The sequence below is a fragment of the Hordeum vulgare genome, chromosome 4H (genome assembly GCF_904849725.1).
Source record: "Hordeum vulgare subsp. vulgare chromosome 4H, MorexV3_pseudomolecules_assembly, whole genome shotgun sequence".
NCBI lineage: Eukaryota > Viridiplantae > Streptophyta > Magnoliopsida > Poales > Poaceae > Hordeum > Hordeum vulgare.
The window spans coordinates 505,179,988-505,198,009 of record NC_058521.1 but is presented as its reverse complement, the minus strand read 5'-3'; positions in this window follow the sequence as shown (position 1 = coordinate 505,198,009).

The window sequence follows — 18,022 nt, the reverse complement described above, 5'->3', positions numbered from 1 at the left end:
ACACTTTTATTATGTGCACTATTAGGTTCAACAAGTCTATAAATTTCAATTAGCAAAGTTGGATATTTTTACCAAATTTGTAATTATTAAATAAATTCAAATATATGTGAAACTAGTACCGTTGAAGATATGTCCAGAAACAATTTTATAATTTTTCAAATTTTATCAAACAATGTACTAAGTTAAACCACATTTCACTAGTTTCAAAATGCAAAAAGGAATCAATCAATTTGGTTTTATGTTGGTTAAAGTTATGGCCATTTTAAGTTTCAAAACGTTATGTTCGAAATTCAAATTTGAAAATTTTAAATTTACTTTTCCTAAATTTTACAGAAAGTTTATCTCCTAAGGTTTAAGGTGCAAAAAGAATCACTCAATTTGGAGTTTCGAATAATTAGTTATGATGTTTTGAAGTTGCAGGGTCTTTCTGCAGCACTGTCATTTCTTTTTATTAAACGAATCCGTTCTAGATAATGTTGTGGATGAGGTTTTACACGTGGCGCTCTTTGATTCGTTAACACCGGTTTGTAATGAAAATAAAACACATTCCTTTGATCTAGATGTAGCAAACGTCCCCAAATCATATTATTTCATTTAAGTGATCTAATCCTACGCGTTGGATCAAGATCAATTAGTCAGGGTTAGATCTGGCTAACCGCGACAGCTAGGTCACTGAAAGTTCATCGGAAAACATGGATGCGGCTCGGACGTGGTCGAACACGATGCTCCGGTACTCCCTAGCAACCGCGAGGTGGTCCATGGGATGCAAACGGCGTCGGCGGGTGCTCTCGGTGGCCATGGTTGATGCCGGGGTGGACGGAGGTGACGTTGCGGGGTGATGACCCACAAGTATAGGGGATCAATCATAGTCCTTTGGATAAGTAAGAGTGTCGAACCCAACGAGGAGCAGAAGGAAATGACAAGCGGTTTTCAGCAAGGTATTCCCTTCAAGTGTTATAAGTAACAGTGATAGATAGTTTTCTAGCAACATAATTCGTAACAAGTAACAATAGTAGCAAAGGTGAAGCCAGGTGTCCCAATCCTTTTTATAGCAAAGGACAAGACGTAAAGTTATCTTATATAAAGCAAATTGTTCTCAAGGACACATGGAAATTGTCGTCTAGCCACGTTCATGATGTTTAGTGGATTCACATTCGTTACTTTGATAATTTGATATGTGGGTGGACCGGTGCTTGGGTGTTGTTCTTAATTGAACGAGAAACCCACTTATGATTACCCCCTCTCGCAAGCATGCACAACTATGAAATAAGAATTAAGATAAATCTAACCATAACACGAAACATGTGGATCCAAATCAGCCCCTTAAGGAATAACGCGTAAACTAGGGTTTAAGATTATGTCACTCTACCAACCCATCATCTACTTATTACTCCACAATGCCTTCCCTTAGGCCCAAATATGGTAAAGTTTCATGTATTCGACGTTCATATGACACCATTAAAGGAAGCAACAACATACATATCATCAAAATATCGAACGAATATCAACTTCACATGATTACTTATAACAAGACTTCCCACGTGTCCTCAAGAACAAAAGTAACTACTCACAAAGCATGTTCCTCAAGATGAGAGGTGTATTGAATATCATTAAGGATCTGCACATATAATCTTTCACCAAATAAACCAACTAGCATCAACTACAAGATGTAATCAACACTACTAGCAACCCACAAGTACCAATCTGAGCTTTTGAGACAAAGATGGAATACAAGTGAAGTTGTTCGTGAAGATGTTGATGAATATTGGTCCTCCCACGAAGGAGGAAGCATTGGTGATAGCGATGGCTTTGATTTCCCCCCTTTCGGAGGGAAATTTCCTCGACAGAATCGCTCTGTCGAAGAGCAAAAGTGCTCCCGCCCAAGTTCCGCCTCGAGACGGTGGCGCTTTGTCCCGAATGTATTATTTTATTATTTCTAGGTAAAAAACCTTCATATATGAGAAGATGGGCACCGGAGGCCGCCTGTTGGACCAATAAGGCACCAGGGCACGCCCTGTTTCCTTGTGGGCAGGTGGTGGGCCCCTGATAACTGATATGCCCCCTACGTATCTATAATTTTTTATTATTCCATGCTACTCCCTCTGTAAATTAATATAAGAGTGTTTAGATTACTAAAGTAGTGTTCTAAATGCTCTTATATTAGTTTACGGAGGGAGTATTATATTATCATTTTAGGATACTTTTTAAGCATTCACTTGTTGATTTATATTATTTTTGAGCACTAACCTATTAACCCAGTGCCAAGTGCGAGTTCTGTTTTCTGCATGTTTTTGCCTTTTCGGGAATACTGTACCAAACGAAGTCCAAATACCCTGAAACTTTTTGATGATTTTCTTCGGACAAAATAAGGACGTGGAAGCTTCAGAGGAATACCAGAGGGCACACGAGGCGCCCCCGAGACAACAGGGCGCGCCCAAGGGGTGGTCGAACCCTGATGGCTTAGGGCCACCTCGCAGCCCTCCAGCCCTCGTTCTCTGTCTTATAAATTCTTTAATATTCCAAAAAACCCTAAAGAGCCTCCCGGAACACTTTTTTCACCTCCGCGAGTCTTTCTTCCACCATGTGCCCATATGGAGCCCTCCTTCGGTGCCTTGCTGGAGGGGGGATCGACCATGAAGGTCCTCTACATCAACATTCCTGCTCCCATGGTGACATGTGAATAGTTCACCATAGACCTACAGGTCCGTAGTTAGTACCTAGATCTCTCTCTCTCTCTCTCTCTCTATGTACTACAATGCCAAGATGACCACAATTCCCATGGTGATCTATCTTATGTAGTCACTCTTATGCGGTGTGTTTGTTTGATTTGATGAATTGTGGGTCGATGATCAGATTATCATGCGATTATACCGAGTTCCTTGTTGGTCGTTGATACGTCTCCGTCGTATCTACTTTTCCAAACTCTTTTGCCCTTGTTTTGGACTCTAATTTGCATGATTTGAATGGAACTAACTCGGACTAACACTGTTTTCAGCAGAATTGCCATGGTGTTGTTTTTGCGCAGAAATAAAAGTTCTCGGAATGACCTGAAAATTTACGAGGATTTTTTGTGGAATATATAAAAAAATACTGGCGCAAGAATCAACTGGAGGAGTGGAGCGAGGAGTCCACAAGCCCACCAGGTGCGGGGCCCCCCTGGCCGCACCTACCAGGCTTGTGGGGCCCTCAGAGCTCCACCGCCTCCAATGACAGCTCTATTTAGTACCTTTCGTCCGAAAAAAAATCAAGGAGAAGAGTTCACCGCGTTTTACGATACGGAGGCGCCACCACCACCCGTTCTTCCTCTGGAGGGCAGATGTGGAGTCCGCTCTGGGCTCCGGAGAGGGGAGATCGTCGCCATCGTCATCACCAACCTTCCTTCATCGCCAATTCCATGATGCTCTTCATCGTTCGTGAGTAAGCTCATCGTAGGCTTGCTGGATGGTGATGGGTTGGATGAGATGTATCATGTAATCAAGTTAGTTTTTATGGGGATTGATCCCTAGTATCCACTATGTTCTGAGATTGATGTTGTTACTACTTTGCCATGCTTAATGCTTGTCACTAGGGCCCGAGTGCCATGATTTCAGATCTGAACCTATTATGTTCTCATCAATATATGTGTGTTCTTGATCCTATCTTGCAAGTTGTAATCACCTACTATGTGTTATGACCCGGCAACCCCGGAGTGACAATAGCCGAAACCACTCCCGGAGATGACCATAGTATGAGGAGTTCATGTATTCACTAAGTGCTAATGCATTGTTCCGGTTCTCTATTAAAAGGAGAACCTTAATATCCCGTAGTTTCCATTAGGACCCCGCTGCCACGGGAGGGATGGAGAATAGATGTCATGCAAGTTCTTTTCCCTAAGCACGTATGACTATATACGGAATACATGCCTACATTACATTGACGAACTGGAGCTAGTTACATATCTCTCCCTGTTATAACTGTTGCATGATGAATATCATCTAGCATAATTATGCATCACCGGTCCAATGCCTACGAGTTTTTCCTACTAGTCCTTGCTACGTTACTTTGCTGCTACTGTTGTCACTGCTGCTACTGTTACTCTGTCTCTATTGCTGTCACTGCTGCTACTGTTACTCTGCCGCTACTGCTATCACTAGTGCTACTATTACCGTTGCTACTCTTGCTATCACACCACCTTGCTACTGATACTTTGCTGCAGATACTAAGTCTTTCAGGTGTGGTTGAATTGAGAACTCAACTGCTAATACTCGAGAATATTCTTTGGCTTCCCCTTGTGTCGAATCAACAAATTTGGGTTGAATACTCTACCCTCGAAAATTGTTGCGATCCCCTATACTTGTGGGTTATCAAGACTATTTTCTGGCGCCGTTGCCGGGGAAGCATAGCACTATTCTCTGAGTCACTTGGGATTTACGTCTGTTGATCACTATGAGGAATCCGAGAGATCGAAAAACTAAAGTCTTGCCCTCAACTACGAGGACGGGTAAGGATCTGCCATCTAGCTCTGCACTTGATTCACCTTCAGTTATGAGTAAGTTTGCGACACCACCTCCTGCTAGAAATTTTGATGTGTCGCCTGTGCTTGATGATGCTACTTCTGCTGTCCATGATGCTTGTGATGATGCTTTGCTTGATACTTCTTTGCCACTAGGTGCATTCCTTGATGCAAAAATTGCTAGAGTTGCTGCTAGATGTGATGATACTTCTGAAACTGCTGAGATTATTGAAGTAGAACCTGCTATTTCGCCTGTTAGAACTAGCTCTCCTAGATATGAATTGCCTGATATGCCTGAGGGTTATGTTATGGAGGGAGAGATAGCTGAGGACTTTCTTGCTTGTAAGGATAGCTATGATCTTGAGAACTTACTGCGCAAGTGGAAAGAAAAATCTTTGAACGCTAGGATGAAATACGACCTGAAGTTTGCTACTTCGCCTATCTTTGTGACCGATAAGGATTATGAATTCTCTGTCGACTCTGAGTTAATCACTCTGGTTGAATCTGATCCTTTTCACAGTTATGATTCTGAAACGGTTGTAGCACATCTTACCAAACTGCACGATATAGCAACCCTATTCACGAGTGAGGAAAAGATCCACCACTACTATATCCTTAAGCTGTTTCCTTTCTCGCTAAAGGATGATGCTAAGACTTGGTTCACTTCTCTTGCTCCTGGTTGTGTGCGTAGTCCCCAGGATATGACCTACTACTTCTCCGAAAAATATTTCCCTGCCCATAAGAAGCAAGCTGCCTTGCAGGAAATATACAACTTTGCGCAAGTTGAAGAAGAGAGTCTCCCACAAGCTTGGGGGAGGCTCGTCCATCTACTGAATGCTTTGCCCGAGAATGGAATACTTTGCGCAAGTTGAAGAAGAATGAAATACTTGATATCTTCTATAATGGACCACCTAGATAGTTGTGCCGGTTGTGTTTTTAGGGAACGAACTGTGGAACAAGCTCAGATCCTACTGAATAATATCTTGTGCAATGAGAATGCTTGGACTATTCCCGAACCACCTCCGAAGCCAACTCCGAAGAAAAGAGGTATTCTATTCCTCAGTCATGAAGATATGCAAGAAGCTATGAAATCTATGAAAAAGAAAGGCATTATACCTGAAGATGTCAAAAATCTACCACCTATCGAAGAGATCCATGGTCTTGATAACCCGAGACAGGTAGTAGAGGTAAATTCTCTTTGTAGATTCAATGAGAGTGATATTCCTTTTGATAAACCTGCTAGTTTATGCCTGGATGAATTTGATAACTTTGTTGCCAAACAACAAAGTTTCAATGATTATGTTAGCAGACAATTGGAACAGAATGCTCGTATGCGTAGTCATTTAAGTGCTTGTGTGGACAGAAACGTCAATGATCTTAAGCTTCCGAGTAAACATGCCTCTATGGTTACTACTCAAGTAGAACAAGTACTTAAGGCTCAAAATGACTTGCTCAATGAGTTGAATGAAAATTCTGTCAGAGTCGTCACTAGAGGCGGTAGAATGACCCAGGAACCTTTGTATCCTGAGGGTCATCCTAAGAGAATTGAACAAGACTCTCAAGGAGTTAGCACTGATGCACCTAGTGATCCTAGGAAGAAGAAGAAAGATGATAGGAACTTGCATGCTAGCAACCCTGTTGCTGTTACACCTGAGAATCCAAACGATATCTCCGTTTCTGATGCCGAAACACAATCTGGTGATGAACATGATCCTAATGATAATATCGATAGTAATGTTCATGTTGATGCTCAAACTAGCAATGATAAGGATGTGGAGATTGAACCTGTTTATCTTGATAACCCACAACCTAAGAATAGGAGATACGATAAGAACGATTTCATTGCTAGGAAGCATGGTAAAGAAAGGGAACCATGGGTTCAGAAACCCATGCCCTTTCCTTCCAAACCATCCAAGAAAAAGGATGATGAGGATTTTGAGCGATTTGTTGAAATGATTAGACTTGTCTTTCTGCAAATGCGTTTGACAGATATGCTCAAAATGTCTCCCTATGCTAAGTACATGAAGGATATTGTGACTAATAAGAGGAGGATACCTGAGGTTGAGATTTCCACCATGCTCGCTAATCGCACCTTCAAGGGTGGAACTCCTAAGAAACTAGGTGATCCTGGAGTGCCCACTATACCTTGCTCCATTAAAGGCAACTATGTTAGAACTGCTTTATGCGACCTTGGAGCCAGTGTTAGTGTTATGCCTCTCTCTCTTTATCGTAGACTTGAACTGGATAAGTTGACACCCACTGAAATCTCTCTGCAAATGGCCGACAAATCAACTACTTTCCCTATCGGCATTTGCGAGGATGTGCCTGTTGTGGTTGCTAACGTCACTATCTTAACAAACTTTGTTATTCTAGATATTACCGAGGATGATGCCATGGTGGACATCCTTGGAAGACCCTTTTTAAACACTGCTGGGGCTGTTATTGATTGCAACAAAGGCAATGCCACTTTCCATGTCAATGGTAATGAGCATACGGTGCACTTTCTCAAGAAACAATATCGGGTACATTGCGTCAATGCTATTGAAAAAACATCTTCGATTCTTATTGGGAGCTTTGAATGCCCGGTACCTACTGTTAAGATGAAGTATGATTTGCTTGTTGGGGATATGCACATCCCCATTGAGGTAACCTAGTGACTATTCGAAAATTCTCCGTTTTTACGCGTTCCGATTTTTTTTTTGTCAAGGAGACTTGATCAACCTCATTGACGGATTTCTTTTGATGACCATGAGATGGATGAATCTGAGAGTCACAGCCCTGTGTTCCAAACCTTTACCATCGGTAGCTTAGAAGAAAATGATAGATTTAGCTTTAGCGTCTCATGTTTTCTGTTTTTGCGCCCCGTAGAAAAGTATCCCGAAAATAAAAGTTCTCCGAATGCCGTGAAAATCAAGTATGATTTTTTCTGGAATTTTTGAAAAATTCTGAGACGGAGAGCTAGTCAGGGGGATGCACCAGTGGGCCACAAGCCCAGGAGGCGCGGGCACCCCCCTGGCCGCGCCTACCAGGCTTGTGGGGCCCACGTGTCCCCCCTCCACTTATTCCAGCTCCCATCTCCTTCTCCTACCTCCAGAAAAAATCATCCCGCAGCTCAAACCCGTCTTCTTGCTCTTCTTGTTGCGATTTTCGATCTCCTTGTGCAAAGCCCCATTCACCAAATTGTTTTGGGGAAATTGTTCCTTGGTATGTGACTCCTCCATTGGTCCAATTAGTTTTTTCTCTAGTGCCTTATTCGTTGCATATTTTTGCTGCCTTGGTGACCCTGTTCTTGACCTTTGCATGCTAATTTTAGCTGGTCCCAAGTAGTTTTGATGCGTGATATGGCCTCTAGGCACTTGAAGGAGTAGTTTCTACGAGTTTCGTTGGGCCTTGTTCACTTTTCCTTAGAGTCACTAAAAATTTCACAAATTTTCAGAGAAAGAAAAAAAGGAAAAGATGAGGAGGTTCTTAAGAGGCTCTTCAAGCCGTGACCCCAAGGATGATGAAAATGAGAAGAAGAAACCCAAGTATCCGGTCCCCCGAGTTGCAGAAGTTCGAGCGTGCGAGTGGCCAAGCGATGTGTTCTTACGCGCCGCCGGACTTTATGAGGACTTTTACTACTTGGTGGAGAACGCAGGCCTTACCGCCTTCGTTGAAGATAAGTGTCCGCAATACCTCCTCCTCACTAATATTTTCGTGCAAAGCTTTAATTTCTATCCAATGAAGAGTCCTCCTATGGTTGAGTTCATGTTATATGATATCCCCCAGCGCATGTCACTCCAGGATTTTTGCAATGTTTGAAAATTACCTTATGTTGGGGATATTCATGAACCTCGTCCACGGGACTTGGAGGCTTTCATAGATACTATTGCTGTAGGAGAGGAGAGAGGAGTGTCTTGCGCTAGAGCTGCTAGCATACATTTTCCCGTGCTTTGGTACTTCTCATTATTCGTGGGAAAATGTTTGATTGGCCGTGGGAAAGCTGGGGCCCTTAGCTCCCCAGATCTTGCGGTTTTGTGCGAAGCCCTTTATAATGATAAAACTTATAGCTTGGGCGCTATAGTAGCTCAACAGTTGAACACAAACCGTTCTAAAGGCGTTATTTATGGAGGTATCTATGCTACCCGTCTTGCTAGACATTTTGAGATACCTATTAGACTGCACGAGGAAGAAGAGATTCTTCTTCCTGAGAGATATCTAGATTATGATAGCATGGTTCGCCATGACTTTCTTGATAAAGATATAAATAAGAGGATGATTTATAACCTGGTATTTAGTCAGGGTACTCGTGAGACTATTACTTTTCCTGCTCCTTCTTTGTTCAATCTTCATCTAGGCAGGTACATTATTATGCCCTCGGACATCTACGCATATTGGGGCATAGCACCACCACAGGCGTCCGTGCCCGAGCTACCAGTCGAGTACCAGACGCCGATTTATCAGTGGGAGCCAGAGGAGCTCACACAGCAGTGGCACTGTCGGTACACTCCGGAGTACCCCGGAGACGGTTATTTCCCTCCATGGGAGTAGACCAACTTAGGCCAAAAGCCTATGCTTGGGGGAGTACGTGTTTCTCACCGACTTTATATTCATGCTCACACTTTCACTTTGATAGTCGGTGTTCACACTTTGCCACTGTATCATCCATGCTAGTTTATTTCTTTTTCTCGCTTTCTTCTCGTGTGTTTGTCTAGTTTGAGAAAACCCAAAAAGATTTCTCATTCTTCTTTTGCTTGTTGGGAGCTTTCCCATGTAAATAGTTTTCCTTTTCTTTGGGTCAAGGTAGAAGACCATGGTTACAATGTTTAGTGGCTCTCGCATGCATATCTGTTTATCTGTCAAAGAGCCATATTACTTTGTCTTCTCCTTTGTGTTTGCTTGCAGATTCCAGCTTAGTCCAATGCACGAACACTCTTGTTATTGTTCACATCATTCGGTCGTGCAAGTGAAAGGCAATAATGACGATATATGATGAAGTGTCTGAGCCTGGAAAAGATGGTATGAACTCGATCTATTTTGTTTTTATAAATATGACTAGCTCATCATTCCAGATTCACCTTTGTTGTGAGAGAAACATGTTTGCAATGACAACTTAGAGATCATAGTTTCTGATGCCATGCTTAATTAGCTAGGAGCTTATAATGGTTTTTCTTGGATGCCAACATGAATTTTGAGATGACTATGATGTAGTATGATAGGATGGTATCCTCCTTTGAATGATTCAAGTGGCTTGACTTGGCACATGTTCACGCATGTAGTTGAAACAAAATCAACATAGCCTCTATGATATTCATGTTCATGGTGATTTATGTCCTACTCATGCTTGCACTCAATGTTGGTTAATCTCAATGCGTTTTGATGACTGTTGTCGCTCTCTAGTTGGCCGCTTCCCAGTATTTTGCTAGCCTTCACTTGTACTAAGCTAGAATACTGCTTGTGCATCCACTTCCATAAACCCAAAGTTGTTCCATATGAGTCCACCATACCTACCTATATGCGGTATCTACCTGCCGTTCCAAGTAAATTTGCATGTGCCACACTCTAAATCTTCAAGAAATAATCTGTTTTGCATGCCCGAACCGCTCATGTGGTGACAAGGGGCGATCGGTATCTTCCATGCTAGGCGTGTTATCCTCAATATGTGTTTATTCACTATCACTCACGAGAAAGGGGCCGGTAATTGGAATGCCCAGTTCCATGCTCAAATCGAAAAGATAATTACAAACAAAACTCCCCCTGGATTGTTGTTGGTATGGACGGCACCCGAGTATTCGGCTAGTCATGGAGTGTGATTGATCGGTGGTGGGGGAGTCAAAGCCTTACTTTTCTGTTTCGGAACTGCCTATAGTATGTGTAGCATGGAAGATGGTGAAAACTCTTGGTCATTGCGTTGACAATGAAAGCATGCCACCCAAAATTATTTATCTCTGTCTTCAAAGCTTGAGCTCTAGCACCTCTGCAAATCAATGCTTCCCTCTGCGAAGGGCCTATCTATTTATGTTTCTCTTGAGTCATCCTCTTCTTATAAAAGCACCAATTAGAGAGCACCTGTGTCATTTTTATGCTTTGCTTTTAATTGTGATTGGGTATGACTGTGACTGGATCTTCTTTGCCATGAATTACAATGTTTGATCAGCCCTTGGTCTTTGAAGGTGCTTTGCATTTATGTTTTGCGGTCTCAGAAAGAGCTAGCGAGATACCATCTGTTCATATTGCTTCATGATTGTCTTGATTGAAGAGTTGCCATTTGAAACTCATTATTATTGCCCCCTAGTTGATTATGCCATTGATATGAGTTTGCCATGAGACCTAAATGTCATTGCTTATGTGGTTAGGTTATGATCTTTCTAAAAGTCTGAATATGAGTTAGACATAATTACAACAACAAGATCAAACAGAGTTCGTAAAAGTTTTTCTTTTGTCTCTTTCAGTTTATCAACTGAATTGCTTGAGGACAAGAAAGGCTTTAAGCTTAAGGGAGTTGATACGTCTCTATCGTATCTACTTTTCCAAACTCTTTTGCCCTTGTTTTGGACTCCAATTTGCATGATTTGAATGGAACTAACCCGGACTAATGCTGTTTTCAGCAGAATTGCCATGGTGTTGTTTTTGTGCAGAAATAAAAGTTCTCAGAATGACCTGGAAATTTACGAGGATTTTTTGTGGAATATATAAAAAGTACTGGCGCAAGAATCAATCGGAGGAGTGGAGCGAGGAGCCCACAAGCCCACCAGGCGCGCCCCCCCTAGCCGCGCCTAGCAGGCTTGTGGGCCCCTCAGAGCTCCACCGCCTCCAACTCTAGCTCTATTTAGTCCCTTTCATGCGGGAAAAAAATCAAGGAGAAGAGTTCATCGCGTTTTACGATACGGAGGCGCCGCCACCACCTGTTCTTCCTCTGGAGGGCAGATCTGGAGTCTGTTCTCGGCCCCGAAGAGGGGAGATCGTCGCCATCGTCATCACCAACCTTCCTTCATCGCCAATTCCATGATGCTCTTCATCGTTCGTGAGTAATCTCATCGTAGGCTTGCTGGACGGTGATGGGTTGGATGAGATCTATCATGTAATCAAGTTAGTTTTGACGGGGATTGATCCCTAGTATCCACTATGTTCTGAGATTGATGTTGCTACTACTTTGCCATGCTTAATGCTTGTCACTAGGGCCCGAGTGCCATGATTTAAGATCTGAACCTATTAAGTTCTCGTCAATATATGTGTGTTCTTGATCCTATCTTGCAAGTTGTAGTCACCTACTATGTGTTATGACCTGACAACCCCGGAGTGACAATAGCCGGAACCACTCCCGGAGATGACCATAGTATGAGGAGTTCATATATTCACTAAGTGCTAATGCTTTGTTCCGGTTCTCTATTAAAAGGAGAACCTTAATATCCCGTAGTTTCCATTAGGATCCCGCTGCCACGGGAGGGATGGACAATAGATGTCATGCAAGTTCTTTTACCTAAGCACGTATGACTATATACGGAATACATGCCTACATTACATTGACGAACTGGAGCTAGTTACATATCTCTCCGTGTTATAACTGTTGCATGATGAATATCATCTAGCATAATTATTCATCACCGGTCCAATGCCTACGAGTTTTTCCTACTAGTCCTTGCTACGTTACTTTGCTGCTACTGTTGTCACTGCTGCTACTGTTACTCTGTCTCTATTGCTGTCACTGCTGCTACTGTTACTCTGCCGCTACTGCTATCACTAGTGCTACTATTACCGTTGCTACTCTTGCTATCACACCACCTTGCTACTGATACTTTGCTGCAGATACTAAGTCTTTCAGGTGTGGTTGAATTGAGAACTCAACTGCTAATACTCGAGAATATTCTTAGGCTTCCCCTTGTGTCGAATCAACAAATTTGGGTTGAATACTCTACCCTCGAAAACTGTTGCGATCCCCTATACTTGTGGGTTATCAGTCTTTCATATATATGCATGATTATGATATCTTCGTAATTCTCTCTGATCTATTGATTTGGTTTGGCCAACTAGAATGATTTATCTTTAGCAGGAGAGGTGCGTTGTAGTGGGTTCAATCTTGGGGTGCTCAATCCCAGTGAGAGAAAGGGACATGACATGTATTGTATTGCTGCCACTAAGGGTAAAAAGATGTTGTTCATTCATATTAATTGGATTTACTTTGTCTACAGCATGTCATCATCCTCCAAGCATTATTCTGTTTTTTACTTAATATGCTAGATGCATGGTGGATAGCGGTCAATGGGTGGAGTAATAGTAGTAGATGCAGGCAAGAGTTGGTCTACTTGCTTACGGACGTGATGCCTATATGTAATGATCATTGTCATGAATAAATATTACATAACTATGCGATTTTCTATCAATTTTCCCAACACTAATTTGTTTACCCATCATACGCTTTCTACGAGAGAGAAGCCTCTAGCGAAAACTATGGCCCCCGGGTCTATTCACAAATATAATTACAAAAACTCAAAATACCTTGATGCCATTATTTAAATTTTATTTATTTTCTATTTATATTTATCAAACTATCCATCTACACTACTTAATGCTTGCAAGTAACGAGTTCAAGGGGATTGACAACTCTCTAGCTCGCGTTGGGTGCAAGTGTGTGCTCTTTTGTATGTAGGCGTTGAAGACGGGAAATTATGTGGTTCTCCTATTAGTTCGATAACCTTGGTTCTCACTAAGGGAAATACTTGCCTCTAATGTGCTGCATCATACCCTCATGTTCGAGTAAACCCCCAACGTAGATCACAAGTATCTGGAAGGATTTCTCGCGCCGTTGCCGGGGAGTATCATCAATTTCCTATCAAGTACCTTATTAAAAATTATCATTCACTTGTTCTACCTTTTATTTTCTTTTATATTTTTATTGCTACAAAAATCAAAAATACAAAAATATCAATCTTTGGTATTTAACTTGTTTGCTTGTTGTACCTTCTCACAAATTATCATTCACTAGTTCGCTTCTTACTTTGCTTGCTTGGTCACAATTCTCAAGATAACACTAAGTTGTGTGACTTCTTGAATACTAATAGCAATGATTTTATTAGTACTCCTATACCACCCGCCACTAGTGCGGAGTTTTATGATATTAATGGTGTATTACTAAATCTTGTGACGAAAGAACAATTTTTCGAAATTCCTAATGAGGATCCGTTTGCGCATCTCAATATTTTTGTTGAATTATGTGATATGCAAAAGAAAAGGATATGTATAATGATGTTGTAAAATTAAAATTATTTCCTTTTTTACTACGAGATAAAGCTAAAGCTTGATTTTCAATTTTACCAGGTAATAGTTTTGGAACATGGGATAAATGTAAAGATGCTTTAATTACCAAGTATTTCCCTCCTCCTAAGATCATCTCCCTTAGAAATAAAGTTATGAATTTTAAGCAACATGATCAAGAACATGTTGCACAAGATTGTGAGAGGATGAAATTGATGATTAAAAATTTCCCTACTCATGGTTTGAACTTATGGATGATTATACAAAATTTCTATGTTGGACAAAACTTTGTGTCTAGAAATATTCTATACTATGTCGCAGTTGGTACCTTGATGGAGGTGACATTAGGAGAGGACACCAAACTTCTATACAACATCATGGCAATTATTCTCAATGGCATACCGAAAGAGCTCCAACTGGTAAGAAGGCAAATTTTGTTGAGGAAATCGCTAGTTTGAGTGTGAAAATGATTGCTCTTACGAATATGGTTGCTAGTAAATACGATCATGTTAATCACAATGATATGCCTTTGTCTACCTTGATTGAGCAAAATCATGATGATATTGATGTGAACTTTATCTCGCGAAACAATTTCAACAACAATGCTTATAGAGGAAATTTTAATGCTAGACCGTACCCTAGTAATTCCTCTAATAATTATGGTAATTCTTATGGAAATTCATCTAAATATAATAATACAATATCCTCTGATCTTTATAACATAGTTAAATAATTTATTAGTTCTCGAAAGATTTTTAATACTATGGTACAAGAAAAGTTGCATAAAGTTGATGATATAGCTAGGAACATGGATATAATTGCTCTTGATGTGGGAACTCTTAAAAATAAAAAATTGCCACCAAAGCATGATATCAATGATTCCATTAAATCCATCCAGATATCTATTAATGAAAGTAAGGATAGGACCTCTAGGTTGAGAGCTAAGCGAGAATTCTTAGAAAAGGCTCTTCCACCCGGTTTTTATTGTAATCATGATGAAGATCTTAACATGATTGGTACTTATCCCATTGAATCTTTGTTTGCTAATCTAAAAATAGATGATAAATGGACTGGAGATGAGTCAAATTTAGCTAGAAGGCATCTCGTTTGTTCGGAGGGTGATGATTCTAGGGATTTTTATTCCCATGCACCGGGTTCCTTAGTCGTACTCAGTTTTCCCAACATGCTCATTTTGGGTAAGTTTTGAGCCATTTTTCGAGGGGCAAAAGTGAGGAAAATGTGAAAGCAAAATTTCATCGCATGGTGAAAAGTGAGCAAAAACTAAGGAAATGGGGAAACTGAGTACAACTAAGGAACGAGGGGCATGGGAATAAAAACCCATGATTCTAATGATAAAAATGAAAAAAGTAGGTTTGGGAGGTCAAAACTTTAACTTGTGATGTGCCACTATCTTGGATTATAAGTACTTTAATTATGAGATTTGTTCTTTAGTATAATGTATTTCCATGCTGCAATCCATTATTATCTCACCCAATGCTTATGAACAAAATGAAGCTTCTACTAAACATATAGTAGAAGCGATGATAAAAGCTTATGATGAGAAACTTGAGCTAGAAACTTCTATACCTAGAAAATCGCATGATAAATGGGAACCTACTATCAAAATAAAGCATAAAGAATATGAATGCAATGCTTTGTGTGACCTTGGTGCTAGTGTTTCAAGTATACCTAAATCTCTTTGTGATGTGATTGGTCTCACCGATATACAAGATTGTTCCCTTAACTTGCATCTTGCAGATTCTACCATTAAGAAACCTTTGGGTAGAATAAATGATGTGATTATTCTTGATAATACAAATTATGTGTGTGTTTATTTCATTATGCTTGATATTGAATGCAATCTGTCTTGTCCAATAATACTTGGAAGACCTTTCTTACGAACTATAGGTGCTATTACTGATATGAAAGAGTGAAACATAAGATTCCAATTCCCATTAAATAAAGGAATGGAACACGTACCTAGGAAGATAATAAAACAACCTTATCAATCTATCATGAGGTCTACTTATGGATTGAGTGTCAAAGATTACAACACTTGAACCTATGCATTATGCATAGTTAGGGGCGTAAAACGACATCACTTGTTGGGAGGCAATGCAATAGTTATCTTATTTTTCTTGTCTACTTTCTATTTGTGTGAGCCGAAATGATTATTTCTACTGTAATAATTGTGTTTTATATTTAAATTAGTTTTTGTGCTAAGTAAAGCCTTTTGTATGATTTGAATGATAAGTAGAATTGATGTTGTGCAAAAACAGAAATTTTTACGTCTAGTGCAGAATTTCTTTGATTTCACTCAAACCTATTTTTTATCTGAGTTTTTACAAAGTATTGGTATAAAAATTATTCAGGTTTTCCTAATATTTTAGAATTTTTGGAGTTACATAAGTATGGTGTTTTTTGCTGATCACTACAGACTATTCTGTTTTAGACAAATTCTGTTTTTGCTTGCATAGTTGGCCTGTTTTGATGATGCTATGGATCATATCAGGGGGTATAAGTCATGTAGAAGTTAGAATAAAGTACCTTATGCAATAAGAATATGTGAATCAATTTATAATAGTACCTAAAGTTTGTGGTTCGCCTATCATACTAACAGATCTCACGAGATTTCTATTGAGTTTTGTGTGCTGAAGTTTTCAAGCTTTGGGTGTTATCATGATGGATGAAGGAATAAGGAGCGGCAAAGAGCCTAGCTTGCGGATGCACAAGGAAACCCAAGTAAAATTCTAGGAATACTCAAGGGTATAAGCTTGGGGATGCCCTGAAAGGCATCCCCTCGTTCGTCTCAATCCATCGGTATGTTACTTGGAGCTATATTTTTATTCATCACATGATATGAGTTTTTCTTGGAGCATAATATTCTTTAGTTTGATTTTTTTAGTTTCCCACAATCATTGTTTGTTGGATACACCATGAAAGTGCGTTATGTTGATTAGAGGGAGGTGAATAGGCGATTTTTATGAATTCGTCACTAAGGAATTCGCCGGTGATGACATTGCTCACGCACAAATAGTCCGCAGCGGAATAAGTACTCATGCGTAAGCGCAACACAGTAAAAGCTTAGTCATCATGAAAAAAATGGAACGAGCACTTAGAATGAGAAGCATGATCAGGATATGCAGGTGAAGAATAAGGGAAGTAAAGAATTTGAGATGAGGAAATTGTGAAAGTCTTCAGTCAAATTCTTCAAACATTAGAATCAATTTCATCAACACGTAAATGAGGAAATAGAAGGGCCGGGGAAATATAACCAGGTACTCGGTGAAGACAATAATTTGATGACCCTGTTCCAACTGTTGTTACAGTCGTAAACCTGCTTTCGAGCGGCTTGGTGTTTAAACCAAAGGACACAAAGTCGCAGGACACTAAGTCCTTATCGTATTCTCCTTGAGATAAGGACACACAGTACTCGCCCAACACTCATGGTAAGTCTTTAGGGCAGACCTCCAAACCCTCACAAACTCGGTCACCCGGCAATCTGCAATTTACTGTTGGATGCTCTAGACTAGTTACGTCTAACCGTCTGGAAGATGCACAGTCTTCAAAGGTAACAAGAGCTAGTTCCACACACGAACAATCTCTTCAGTGATGCTCAATCACTTTTGGTTTTGGGTTTTTGTTTGGGTGTTTGGGGTTTTTCCTCACTTATGATTTTCTCTCAAAGTCTTGGAGGAATGGGTTCCTCTCAAATGACAAGTGTCAATTTCTCTAGCGGAGCAGCCAACCGGCTAGTGGTTATGGGGCAGCTATTTATAGCCTGGGAGAAATCCTGACATGATTTGACCTAAGTGCCCTAATGATATGACCGCTATGTGGATAAGGTATGGGGAGAGCTGGCGCGGAGTGCAGCAACGGTCGGAACTTTCAAGCTGTGAAAGTCCTCATGTCTCTCATATTCCTCACTTGTAGGTAATTCGCACTGGTGAAAACCTAACTCCTTAGTTAGAGTAATTTTCTCACACACTAGAAGATCTTCATCTCTGTTACTAAAGAAATTGACTAAACTATAAAATATTTCCAAAGGCTTCACTCGAAGGATTGTGTGCGTAGGCTTTGAGATGAACATCACTTGGAAATTTTCCTTAGTTTTACCTCAACCCCCTTTAATAGTACGGTAGTCCTATGACTCAAAAGAAAGGAAATGAAACTACGAAAACTAAAGTCTTCATGCTTCAAAGTCCTTGCATCAATATCTTTAAGGACACACCAATTTCCTCGCTTTCAAAGTCTTCGAGGAATAGTCAAAGTCTTCAGCCGAAGACATTCATTTTTAGG